The sequence below is a fragment of the Lepidochelys olivacea genome, assembly GCF_965140295.1.
Source record: "Lepidochelys olivacea isolate rLepOli2 genome assembly, chromosome: 1".
Classification (NCBI taxonomy): domain Eukaryota; kingdom Metazoa; phylum Chordata; order Testudines; family Cheloniidae; genus Lepidochelys; species Lepidochelys olivacea.
The window spans coordinates 113,779,584-113,792,831 of NC_140411.1; the positions used below are offsets into that span (position 1 = coordinate 113,779,584).

At 41.4% G+C, this 13,248-nt stretch overlaps 1 protein-coding gene across 2 annotated transcripts in view; it reads right to left on the bottom strand.

The window, feature by feature from the left end:
* RASA3 (RAS p21 protein activator 3) overlaps positions 1–13,248 on the bottom strand; it is a 262,533-nt gene that overhangs the window by 177,686 nt on the left and 71,599 nt on the right. The gene's annotated exons all lie outside the window — the stretch shown is intronic.

Here is a 13,248-nt window from a genome sequence, read left to right on the forward strand (position 1 = left end):
TTCAGAAAAGGGCAACAAAAATGATTAGGGGTATGGAACGTCTGCTGTATGAGGAGAGATTAAAAAGACTGGGACTTTTCAGCTTGGAAAAGAGACGACTGGGGGTGGGGGGGAAGAATATGAGAGAGGTCTATCAAATCATGACTGGGTGTGGAGAAAGTAAATAAGGAAGTGTTATTTACTCCTTCTCATAACACAAGAACTAGGAGCCACCAAATGAAATTAATAGGTAGCAGGTTTAAAACAAACAAAAGGAAGTATTTTTTCCACACAATGCACAGTCAACCTGTGGAACTCCTTGACAGAGGCTGTTGTGAAGCCAAGACTACAACAGGGTTCAAAAAAGAACTAGATAAATTCATGGAGGATAGGTCCATCAATGGCTATTAGACAGGATGGCAGGGATGGTGTCTCTAACCTCTGTTTGCTAGAAGCTTGGAATGGGCAACAGGGGATGTTCATTCCCTCTGGGGAAACTGGCATTGGCCACTGTCGGAAGACAGGCTACTGGGCTAGATGGATCTTTGGTCTGACCCGCTATGGCCATTCTTATGTAGATAGACACGGAGAAAATATTTCAAAAGAGTTGCATGTACCAAGGCTAAGCAAAAGCTTACATTTCAAATATAAATGACCCAGAACTCTTTGGTAAGGTGACTGGCTGAGCCTGTAATGTTATTACATTTATGAAACCTAGAATGCTGCTTCACTACATTGGTAGATTGGAAAGTGAGACAGGACTGTCCTCATTATGTGTGCTTACTTCACCAAGCACAATAAACCTGATCTCTAACTGGGGTCTGTAGGTGTTACTGCAATACTAAAAGGACCAAATATTGTCAGTTTGAAGAAGTGAGAGAATGGATGTTGCAACGTGCAGCAATGCGAGAACACTCCATAAAAAAGTAAGTCAGAGCAGAGAATTGAAATTTGGTAGAGTGGCCTTTTTGTCGAAGATCTGTCTTTCAGCATCCTCATGAAAATATGCCCAAATCTGGCCAAGTTATAAGCCTTTGGGAGGGAAAAAAATTAGTTTGTACATACTCAGCAGACACTTGTTAGAGCTTTGCATCTTAATTTCCCAAAGAGCTTGTCCATGGTTCTCCAGCCTGGGAGTAAGCAGGACTTTCCTTGCAATTGCAGTTCCTGGTTGCTCTGAGTCAGGAGCATTGGATGAAGATGCTGCCTGAACCGAATGGAGGACAAGAAGCCAGAAAAGTGGGGGAGAGAAGAGAGAGAGAGAGAGAGAGAGACTGGGCCAGGAAACATCATCAAATGCTATTTCATTCCCTTCATCACTCAGGGCACCGAATGGATGTGCTTTGGGGATTAATCAGGGTTGTGTACTACAGGAGACTTGTCCGTAGGACCTCTGCCTAATTTGTTGTGAAGGTGTGTAGTGAATGAGGCAGGGGGATGGTAGGAAGAGAAAACTGTCTCCTGGTTAAAGCAGTTGAATGCTATCCTGGAGAACTGGATTTTATCCTTTCCCCTGGTACAGAGTTCTGTGTGACACTGGGCAAGTCACTTAACTTTTTACAGGTAGTCACTAATGGGGTGTTCCTCATTTTCTAAATTCCTGACTTGAGACCCTGGAACGTGATTTGCAGAAGAACTAACCAATCGCAGGTATAGCTGAAGTCAATGGGAGCTGTGCTTTGAACATATGAAGTGCTATGTACTCTGACAAATCAGGTCCTAGATACATCAAGTTGGGGACACAAAATTAGTGGATTTTTTTTTTAAAATCAATCCTTGTGACTCATCCTTGTTTTATAATGGGGAACTAACACACCCTCATCTCACAGGGATATTCTGAAAATAAAGTAATGTTTATGAACACTTAGATAGCATAGAGATAAACACCATGGAAAATCCCCAGAAAAAGTTATAATTCTGTGCCCAGAACAGGGTTTGGACAGTGCACAGTAAATAAGGCCTGGGGCTACACATTGAACACTGAGGAGAAAACAAAATATTGAATAGGTTCTCATTAAATGAGCACTGCCCATGCTGTGTACTGATTGAGGCAGAGGTCCTGTTGGGGGCGGGGGGAGGGGGAATAAGTACATTTAATTACACAATCTATTACTATCATAATGCATAAAAAGAAAGGGACCAAATTAAGGCTGCACAGGCAACCTTAATTTTGGCATTCCTGGGTTTTGAGTGCTTGACACTACAATCTTAATGATGGTCTTTTAACAGGTTTTTTTGTTTGTTTGTTTTTTTAAGAGGGTGTGTGTATACACATTTATAATTTCTAAATATCCGTTCTAGGTTTGCCAGTAAACTTAGGAATGTAGGCTGAAAATGATCATGAATATAAATAAGACAGCATTAGAGGAAAGATTTAATACAAATATTCAAGGGGTCATTAGGCAGACTAATGCCATAATGTCCAGTCATATTTCTCAACCTGGAAAAACTCATTTAGCACTGAAATTAGACAATTAATGAATCAAGAAAAGTGACACCTGAAAAGCATGATCTGGCCCACTTAGTTCATTTTACAAACTATTATTATTTAATACCTTGCAATGGTACGAGACTGCACCATCCCATCTGGATTATCTAAAGAGTACAGACTGAGAGCAATAAGATTAAGCTGTCTATGGCTAAGTCTATAAACCCCTGATCAGTTCCTGGAGCCCACAATAAAGCTGAGTAAAAGGTTGTTTTGGCACCTAGATCAATGTGGAAGACCTAGAGTAGCCCCCAAAGTATCAGCATCTTCCTTTCCAGAAAGCAGTTTACACCTCCAGCAATAGTCCTTTAACTAAATACCTTCTTCCTGCACAAAAAGAACTACAGCACAGAGCCCACTCCAGGGACTTGAACTTGGGCCTCCAACATCCAAGGTGAGTGCTCTGGGCTATCATTTATTCTGGGGTGAAGGACTGCGGCTTCCTCTCCCCCTTGGTTGGTCTGAAACCTCAAAATCTTTTGCAATATTTTTTATGCAATGTTCCACCCTTAGACACTGGAGAGTTGAGAGACAATATTATCCACTAGAAAGCAGTGCACATATACATGTACAGTAGAGCCATGTATCCATCCTTATCATATTGGCATGGCAGTCAGCTTCTTCTCACAATCTCCCCACAGGATCAGCTGCATCACATCGGCTGATGATCAAGCAGCATTAATATATTTTCACCTTTGAGCTGTTTGTGATTATAGGCAATTACTGAAGCAAGTGCCATCTCCACACCATACGCAGTTCACGTGATCATTGTCCCTATGTCATTTTGATCAGGGCTTTTATTGTTGTTTAAGTGAAAGAATAGCGTACCAAGAGTAACCTTTACCCATACACCCCCACCACCACCCAATAACCGAAGAATGTCACTTACCTACTTAAGATTCTGATATTGCATAGCTAAATAACTTCTTTTGCATACGTTGCAAAAGAAAATACTTTCTATACCTCAAAGGATTGCATACTGTAGCAGGGTAGTCACCCTGCTCCAGCCCTGAAAGGGTTAAAGTTCGTCCTAAGAGAGGGCTGAGGCTGCAAGAAAAGGTTAGGCTGATTGGGAAGTCAGCCACAGCTGGCCCTATAAGAGGCCAGTGAGCCAGGAGCTGGCAGAGTTTCTCTCTAGCTATAGGGAGAGAAGGACCTGGCTGCCTGGGAGCTGAGCAGGGCACCTAGAGTGGAGCAGGGCTGGGGGAAGGCCAGAGGAGCTGGGGAGCTCCAGCCTGGAAAACCCCCCAGGCTGCAGGCCTTGCTAAAGGCCAGGAAAGGTATTGGGGCTACAGAGGGGTAGCCTGGGAATAGGCAGAGGCAGCTGGACCAACCCCTCTTGCTGATGAGTGGTTTACAGACTGTAGTTTGCCCCAGTGAGCGGGGGCTAGATGGTGACTGGCTGTAGCCACTGTGGCAAGGCGGGGATAGAGGGTTGGGGGTTCCCTGGGGAGGGGGCAACACCCCAAGGTAAAGGGGCACCGGGAGGGACACAGGGGACAGTGGCAGGCGAGACACCAGCCTGCAGAGGGCGCGCTGGGCTGGAAGAGCTAATTCCCAGGATGACCAGCAGGAGGTGCCGCACCAGTGAATCACCACATGCTAAAATACATTAACACTAAGTATAATGTGACTGGTGTATTTGCCTTTTAATGTAACCAACCAGTGACATACGATTGCTGTTAAAATACATTAAAATTCATAGAGAGAGATATAAAGTTAAAAAGTCAGCTGGAGTCAGCAGTTCTCTAAATGTGGTCTGTGGAGAGCTGGCAGTACTGGCTCCCATCCTCATTTCTATCTGCTAAATTGCATTAAAAGGGACTTCTAAAAATAAAAGAAATACTTCCCTAATATTGAGTTCTCTATGCAAGCACTGGATGTAGTTCTCACACAGATATTACACAATTTGAAGTGGAAGAGAAGGAGCTCTACTCTGTGCAGAAATGAATAGGCAGGGAACTGTTCACAAGGCACCTGCTATTAAGATGTAGACCACACTGTGAAACAGTGTGTGACCCCATTACCAATCAATATTCAGAGGCAGAATCTGAGAATGTAAGTATTCATAAGGGAAGCATATTGTTCTTTATTAGATGTTTTGCCAGCAAAACCTAAAAGTATTACTAAAAATAAAGACTACATTCTGTCAACCAAAACAATTGCAGTCCCAAGGCTCTTTTGTGGGTGTTAGTTCTGTAACAATATAATTTACACCTTTGCATTCACTTTTCTAAACTGAACATTGTTTTTGGATCACTCAGACTCACACAACTTAAGCCTTCAGTCATGCTCTCAAAAGAAGAGTTAATTTTTAAACACACTCAAGGCTGTACTCATGTTATTCTATGGCAGTTATACTCTTTCCAAATTAGAACCCAAAAAGCAACAGTAATAAGTGACACTCCATACTTCCTACACAATAGGTTGAATTTTATCACACACACACAGGTGATTGTTCTATGGTTAGAGAGACATTTAGAAAGGCAGCTTTCATGACGTGTAGCAGATTCTGTTCTTTCCCTTTTCTGCCTCCCTCCTCCAACACTCTGTAGTAGGCTGAACTAGTGCCAGAGACTCAGGGAGGCCAACTTTGACTGGAATTCTCAAACAGCACATTTTAGAAGTTTAGCAGTACAGCCAATCTATACTGTAAAATACACAAAAAACTTGACCATCACTAAAAAGTCAGTAAATGCTAGAAGAATAAACCTTATAAGCCTAGAGAAATAGACTTTCAGAACCCCACACTACAGCACTGAATGAAGCAGGAAATGATGAACAAAGAAAGGAATTTCATAGATTCCAGATGTACTTCAACACCAGCTGGGAAATACAAGCAAGAAATCTAACTAAAGCCTTGTGAAGGCCACCACTCTGTTTTCTTCTGGGAGTTTTTGATTAAAAGTAAAATAAGCTATAAGTCACTTGTAAATATAAATGTTTTCAGAAATACTGTGATGTAGTAGTAAATCAGTCTTCCCATCCTATGCCAAAGAGTTATTTTAACACCCATAAGTCAGAGTCATTGCACCAGGGGCGGAATGAAGGTTGCAAAAGAAACCATGACTTTGGCATTTCCTAATTTTCTACTATTTGACATTGCAACCAAAGCAGCATTTTTAATATTGGTTTTTGTATGTAAATGTTATATAAAATTGTCATAGCAAGACGCACATTTGAGAACATAGTATTGCAAACTGCCAACTTTTCTACATTTGGAAAATTAAAACTAAAATTACTTCCTACTAATGCAAATTACAAACATATGAGTACAAAAATATACTGAAGATGATGGTTACCATTATTTTCTTTAAAGACTAATGGAGAAAAATTGAGTTTAATGAGAGCTTGAGAATAACAACTTGCTAATATACACAAAACCAGTCCCTCATGAACTGTCACTGAGGGAATAACCCACTTGTGTGTAGTACTCAAAAGGAGGTTAGGAAGAGAACTCTTTCATGAGTTCCTGAAGCTCTGCCTGCTATTTATATAACCTAATGCCTTGACTTTTGCAAGTTCACTTTTTGAAACAGGAACACACAAATATGCTATCAGCCCTTCGAAGGCAGACTGTCGTTCCAGACGGATTTTGAAATCTTCTTGAGTAGCAGTACAGCGACAGAAGCCCAAGTATAGCCTTGACTTCAGGAGGAAATAAATCCATGCTAAAACATGACAGAAGAAGCTTATGTTCCATAAGAGGTGGTGTTGATACAAGAAGATTTAGAAATTGGTCTATTCTGCCTTTAAAAAAAATAAAATAAAAAACATAGGATATTTTTGGAATACCAAGTTATTTTCCCCCCAGTTGTTTAGCTCAAGTGAACATCAAAAGTTAAGAAAAAAATCAAGAAATTTTGCCAAACTTCAGATATTTAAAAAAATGCTATAATGAACTTTCTAGTATGTATGAAAGGAGTTACATATAAATTCTACATATTTTAAGCAAAGTAGGATTTCACTACACCATGACTGCTTAAATCCATCAGTAACACCCCCACCCTGCCCAGGAATATATTCTTAACAACAGCTTCCTCCCAGTCCACTCATTCGCCTCCATCCACCAAAAGACTCCTCCCTCTTGCTACAATCCTTGGCTGCTCTTCTCCTCCTCCTCCTCTCCTGCTGCTTAGCTCTCCTCCTCTCAGCAAATGGGTTTCAAGGAACAGCTGCTTCTGGTCCTATGCAGAAACCTTCCCCTTCTCTTCCCTCTGTCCACATCTGATTTGGGAAGATGAGAAAAGGGAGAAAGCTGGCAGACGAGGTCTCAAATTCAGCCTAAATTAGCCTGATATGAAAACAAGAGACACTTAAGGTTTGAAAACTGGAACCTCCACCCAAAAGTTGGAGGTTAGATAAGTCTAGTGTAGAATATCTTTTTAACATCCCCACTCCCTAAAGCAGCACAGGAACAAATCTACACTGACACACCCCTAGAGCTCCAACCATGGGTATTCTATCTGCTATCCAAAATCCATAAACCTGGGAATCCTGGGTGCCCCATCATCTCAAGCATTAACACCCTGACAGCATGATTATCTGGCTATGTAGACTCTCTCCTCAGGCCTTACGCTACAAGCACTCCCAGCTATCTTTGAGATACCAGTGACTTCCTAAGGAAACTACAATCCTTTGGTGATCTTCCAGAAAACATCATCTTAGCCGCTATGGATGTAAAAGCTCTCTACTCGAACATTCCACACAAAGATGGACTACAAGCCGCCAGGAATAGCATCCCCGATACCATCACAGCAAACCTGGTCGCTGAACTTTGTGACTTTGTCCTCACCCACAACTATTTCAGATTTGGAGACAATTTATACTTTCAAGTTCACGGGTCCGCTATGGGTACCCACATGGCCCCACAGTATGCCAAAATTTTTATGGCTGACTTAGGACAACGCTTCCTCAGCTCTCATCCCCATACAGCCCTACTCTACTTGCGCTACATTGATGACAATCATCTGGACCCATGGGAAGGAGGCCCTTGAGGAATTCCACCAAGATTTCAATAATTTCCACCCCACCATCAACCTCAGCCTGGACCAGTCTACACAGTAAGTCCACTTCCAAGACACTATAGTGCTAATAAGCAATGGTCACATAACCACCACCATATACTGGAAACCTACTGACCTCTATACTTACCTACATGCCTCCAGCTTTCATCCAGACCACATCACACAATCCATCGTCTACAGCCAAGCTCTAAGATACAACCGCATTTGCTCCAATCCCTCAGACAGAGACAAACACCTACAGGATCTCTATCAACCGTTCTTAAAACTACAATACCTACCTGGTGAAGTGAAGAAACAGATTGACAGAGCCAGAAGAGTACCCAGAAGTCACCTACTACAAGACAGGCTGAACAAAGAAAGTAACAGAATGCCACTAGCAGTCACCTACAGCCCCCAACTAAAACCTCTCTAGCACATCATCAAGGATCTAAACGTATCCTGAAGGACTATCCCTCACTCTCTCAGACCTTGGGAGACAAGCCAATCCTCGCGTACAGACAGCCCCCCAACCTGAAGCAAATACTCACAAGCAACTACACACCACACAACAAAAACACCAACCCAAGAACCAAACCCTGCAACAAACCCCATTGCCAACTCTGTCCACATATCTATCTATTCAAGGGACACAATCATAGGACCTAACCACATCAGCCACACCATCTACCAATGTGATATATGCCATCATGTGCCAGCAATGCCCCTCTGCCATGTACAGTGGCCAAACCGGACAGTGTCTATGCAAAAGAATAAATGGACACAAATCTGACATCAGGAATCATAACATTCAAAAACCAGTAGGAGAACACTTCAATCTCCCTTGTCTCTCAATAACAGACCTAAAAGTGGCAATTCTTCAACAAAAAAGCTTCAGAAACTGACTCCAACGTGAAACTGCAGAACTGGAATTAATTTGGAAACTGGACACCATCAGATAAGGCCTGAATAAAGACTGGGAGCGGTTGCGTCATTATAAAACCTAATTTCCCCCAACTGTTACTCTCAGCTTCTTGTCAACGGTCTGAAATGGGCCACTCTCATTACCATTTCAAAAGTTATTTTTCCTCCTTTGGTATCCTGCTGTCAATTGAATTGTCTCGTTAGACTAACCTCACACTTGGTAAGGCAATTCACATCTTTTCATGTATTTATACTGCTCCTGTATCTTCCACTCCATGCATCTGATGTAGTGGGTTCTGGCCCATGAAAGCTTTTGCCCAAATAAATGTGTTAGTCTCTAAGGTCCCACAAGGATTCCTCGTTGTTTTTACTAACCACACTATCTTCTTCCAAAAACTGCATAAATACTAAATGACATTTTTCTTTGAGGAAAAAACACTTCAGGGACCTCAAGTTCCTAGGCCAAGCCATTTTGAAGATCAGATGAACCACAAACAGAAATATCCAAGACCGAACAACAGGAATTACCAGAACACCATAACTTTATAAGTCTTAGGCTTTTCCAAAATTCCCCAAAAAACTTCTGCCATTGGAAGATGTGGCATATGAAATTTCAGGGATATTATTTTTGGGCGGGGGTGGGAAGGGGAATTAGGTGTGGGCTGAAAATAAATCACGCTTATAACTGGAGCCTAAAATCAATCCCCACTCCATAATGTTAAATTAAAGGCATTATTAAAGAACTGATGACGAAGTTGTTTTTTAAAATGCACTAAGGTCATGTAAATTGCTAGTATTGTACAAAGCAGAAAAAGTTAAGAAAACTATTCAGAATGTACAAGTTTCTCATCAACTTCAGTCACACAAAATACAGCCTACTGTCATAATGAAAGCAAATGCTAAGCCAGTGATTCTCAAACTGTGGGTCAGGACCCCAAAGTCGGTTGCAACTCCATTTTAATGGGCTCGCCAGGGCTGGTGTTAGACTTGCTGGGGTGTGGGGCCCAAGCCCCACTGCCTTGAACTTCAGCCCTGGGTGGTGGGGCTCAGGTTACAGGCCCCTCACCATAGGCTGAAGCCCTTGGGCTTCGGCTTTGGTCCACCTGCACAAGATGATGGGACTTGGGCTTTGTGTCCTGGGGAGGACACAAGCTTTGGTCCACCCTCCTGGGATCATGTAGTAATTTTTGTTGTCAGAAGGGGATCGTGGTGCAATGAAGTTTGAAAACCACTGTAAGCTTCTCCTTGATTACCAGCACAAAATGGATGAAAGTAGTTTTAAAATATAGCATTAAGACATAATACCACATGGTACAGTGATTCATTAACATACGTCTGGAATGTCTTACCTCCCTGAGACATTAAACAGATCACTACTACATACCCTATCATGTCTTAATACTGTAATATTGCCATTTGAGTTTTAGGAGTCCGAAGTCATTATCATAGAATCATAGGGCTGGAAGGGACCTTGAGAGGTCATCTAGTCCAATCCCTGCACTCATGGCAGGGTTAAATATTATTTAGGTCAGTAGTTGTCAAACATTTTTTTCTTCTCCCCTCAGACTACTTGAAAATTGCTGAGGGTCTTGGCAGACCACTTAATGATCTTTCTAAATGTTGTTTGTACCGTTAGCGAACTACTGTAAAGCACTTTGGATTTGCGCATCCCAAATTCCCACCACCCCCTCCCACCTATCCCCCCCCGAAAGCAAGCACCACACCTTACATGTGGGTCTTCTCCAGGGTGCAGGCACCTAATTAGCCGAGCCACGCCTGCGTGGCTCGGCTAATTAGGTGGGTGCCCCTTCATTCTCTCGTGTGCGGCACACACCTTAAAGGGAACTATCCGCAGATCACCTGAATGGAGCTCGTGGACCACTGGTGGTCCATGGACCACAGTTTGAGAACCTCTGATCTCGGTCATCCCTGACAGGTGTTTGTCTAACCTGCTCTTAAAAATCTCCAATGATGGAAATTGCACAACCTCTCCTAGGCAATTTATTCAAGTGCTTAACAACTCTGACAGGAAGTTTTTCCTAATGTCCAACATAAATCTCCCTTGCTGCAATTTAAGCCCATTGCTTCTTAACCTCTGAGGATAGGACAAGAAGAACAATTCTTCTCCCTCCTCTCTGTAACAACCTTTTATGTACTTGAAAACTGTTGTGTGTGTCCCCCCAATCTTCTCTTTTCCAGACTAAACAAACCCAAATTTTTTTTTCAATCTTCCCTTATAGGTCATGTTTTTTAGACTTTTAATCATTTTTGTTGTTCTTCTCTGGACTTTCTCCAATTTGTCCACATCTTTCCTGAAACGTGGCACCCAGAACTGGACACAATACTCCAGCTGAAGCCTAATCAGCACGGAGTGGAGCGGAAGAATTACTTCACATGTCTTGCTTAAAACACTCCTGCTAATATATCCCAGAATGATGTTCGCCTTTTTTGCAACAGTGTTACACTGTTGACTCATATTTAGCTTGTGATCCACTATGATCCCCAGATCCCTTTGAACAATGTAAGCGTTTGATATCTTGATTTCCCCTCCCTCCCCCAAGAGCTCTCCTAGAATTTGAGCACGGGTAACATGCCTCTCCCTTCATTCCAGGACTTCTACTTCCACCACCTCTGCTACTTCCCCTGATGTTGGGAAATATCACCGTCTTGCAGCTAGAGTGTCATACAGCATGTGAATGGAAGATAGAGTAAGGGTGTCATATTAAGCACCAATCTTCTTCCTTCCTTTTAAGACAGTGATACTCAAACCTCAGTGATTCAGGAGACAAATTAGCGATCAACATTACCCAGGAGAGCCACAAAAGTATGAATTCATTATTTTATTTACTGTAGTACTATATTTTCATATTTCAACAATATGATGGGAAAATATTTATTTAGACACACACTCACACACACACCTCAAAACGACTGACCACGTATTATTTTATCAACTACAATTGGTTAACATAATAAAAGCTTCCTGATTGGCTGATAATTAAATCACACCGTGTTTAATATCATGTGCTGCAAAAAGCTGTAGGAGACGTATTAAAGAGCCAGTTACAGCTCAAGAGCCTCAGTCTGAATATCACTGGTTTGAGAGAGCAAATGCTGTAATCATCAATTCACCAAAGACCATTCAGATCTCACACCAGTGTTAACTATTGACTTCTATTGGTTTATTCCCAACTTACAATAGTAAATGAGATCTGAGTAAGACCTCCAATCCTTCATTTACCTGAGAATTAGAGGGGAGGGAGAAGTTTTAAGGCCCCTTCAGGATTCTATAATGCCATTTTGTTTTCATTTGTAACATCTAGGACAGGGGTAGGCAACCTATGGCATGCGAGCTGATTTTCAGTGGCACTCACCACTGCCTGGGTTCTGGCCATCAGTCCAGGGGGCTCTGAGCTTTAATTTTAAATGAAGCTTTTTAAACATTTTAAAAAGCTTATTTACTTTACATACAACAATAATTTAGTTATATATTATAGACTTATAGAAAGAGACCTTCTAAAAACGTTAAAATGTATTACTGGCACGCGAAACCTTAAACCAGAGTGAATAAATGAAGACTCGGCACCCCACTTCTGAAAGGTTGCTGACCCCTGGTCTAGGAGATTTGCCTGTTTATGCTGCTGTTAGCAATATAGCACATCAATGGGTATTTTTAGGGTTGTTTTTTTTTAATTGTATGTCTTTCTATTTTTGCTGTAGGGTCAGGACTAAGTCAAAAGATGACAGTTTTTAGTAATATTTTTTAAAAGTTTTGGCTCTCTCTCCATTCCTTGTTATTGTGATAAAGTACTTTGCTGTTGCTTGTAAAATGCCAACCATATTTGAAAACCCCTTAAAAATGTTTATTTCCCTGTTTCAGACTTCTGCCCAGATCTGTCTCTCAGGCATTTAAATGGGATGGGGAGGAGTGTACATCAACAAATTGCTGTATCCATCATCACCATCATGAAATATCTAATTAGGAGAACGCAGTTAACAGAGAAACATCATTTATATAGCCTAGTGGGCAATGCTGGGCCAGAGTGAGGAAGAAAAAAGCCCCATGACCCCACCATTGAATAATAAAAGTTAATTTAATGTACCTACCTCACACCATACAATCATTTATTTTCGCCAAAGGAATTTATCTTCTAATGTGGCATAGTTGCAGCCTTAACTATGAAGTTGCTTTTATATGAGAAACATCACTTAACATGTGAAGTCTGAGAATGCAAATTCTTTTGTTAGCATGACAAAGTTATAACCAAAGTTACACCATTTACTTCTGGGGTTTTTTGCACTTGGTAATAGTAATCAACCAACCATTTGGGAACAGTAATCCAACAGACAGTTGTCATAGTTCCTATATCTCAGCATGATATATAAGGAATTATCTAATACAAATATGGCCCTAGAGACTATGTCCTGCCTGCACTGTTTGTAGGATTTTTAATCCTCTTGTGTAGCCTCAGAATAACGTTAATACGTATGTTACACAGCAGCTGATTTCAAGTCCTTATCTGTCCATCCTTAGCTGTCACACAGGAAATGTAAACTTCCAAGAGGATGTGGCCAGGATAAATAGTCTATTAATCTGGGTGCAGCAGCTAGGAGAGAAGCCCCCATGTTAGCACATGAAACTTGAGGGAGATTTGCATTACTATGTCTGATACTAAAACAGACCATTGTAGGCACACAGTAAGTAGTAACAGGAGCTAATATTGTGGCTCAATATAACCCCAATAACAGAATATTTGTTTTCCCACTAATAAAAGCTATCCTAAAAAGTTATTTCAGTACAGTGATAAAATTGACAAATGCATTTTCTGGAATATGATCACGGATTAGGATATC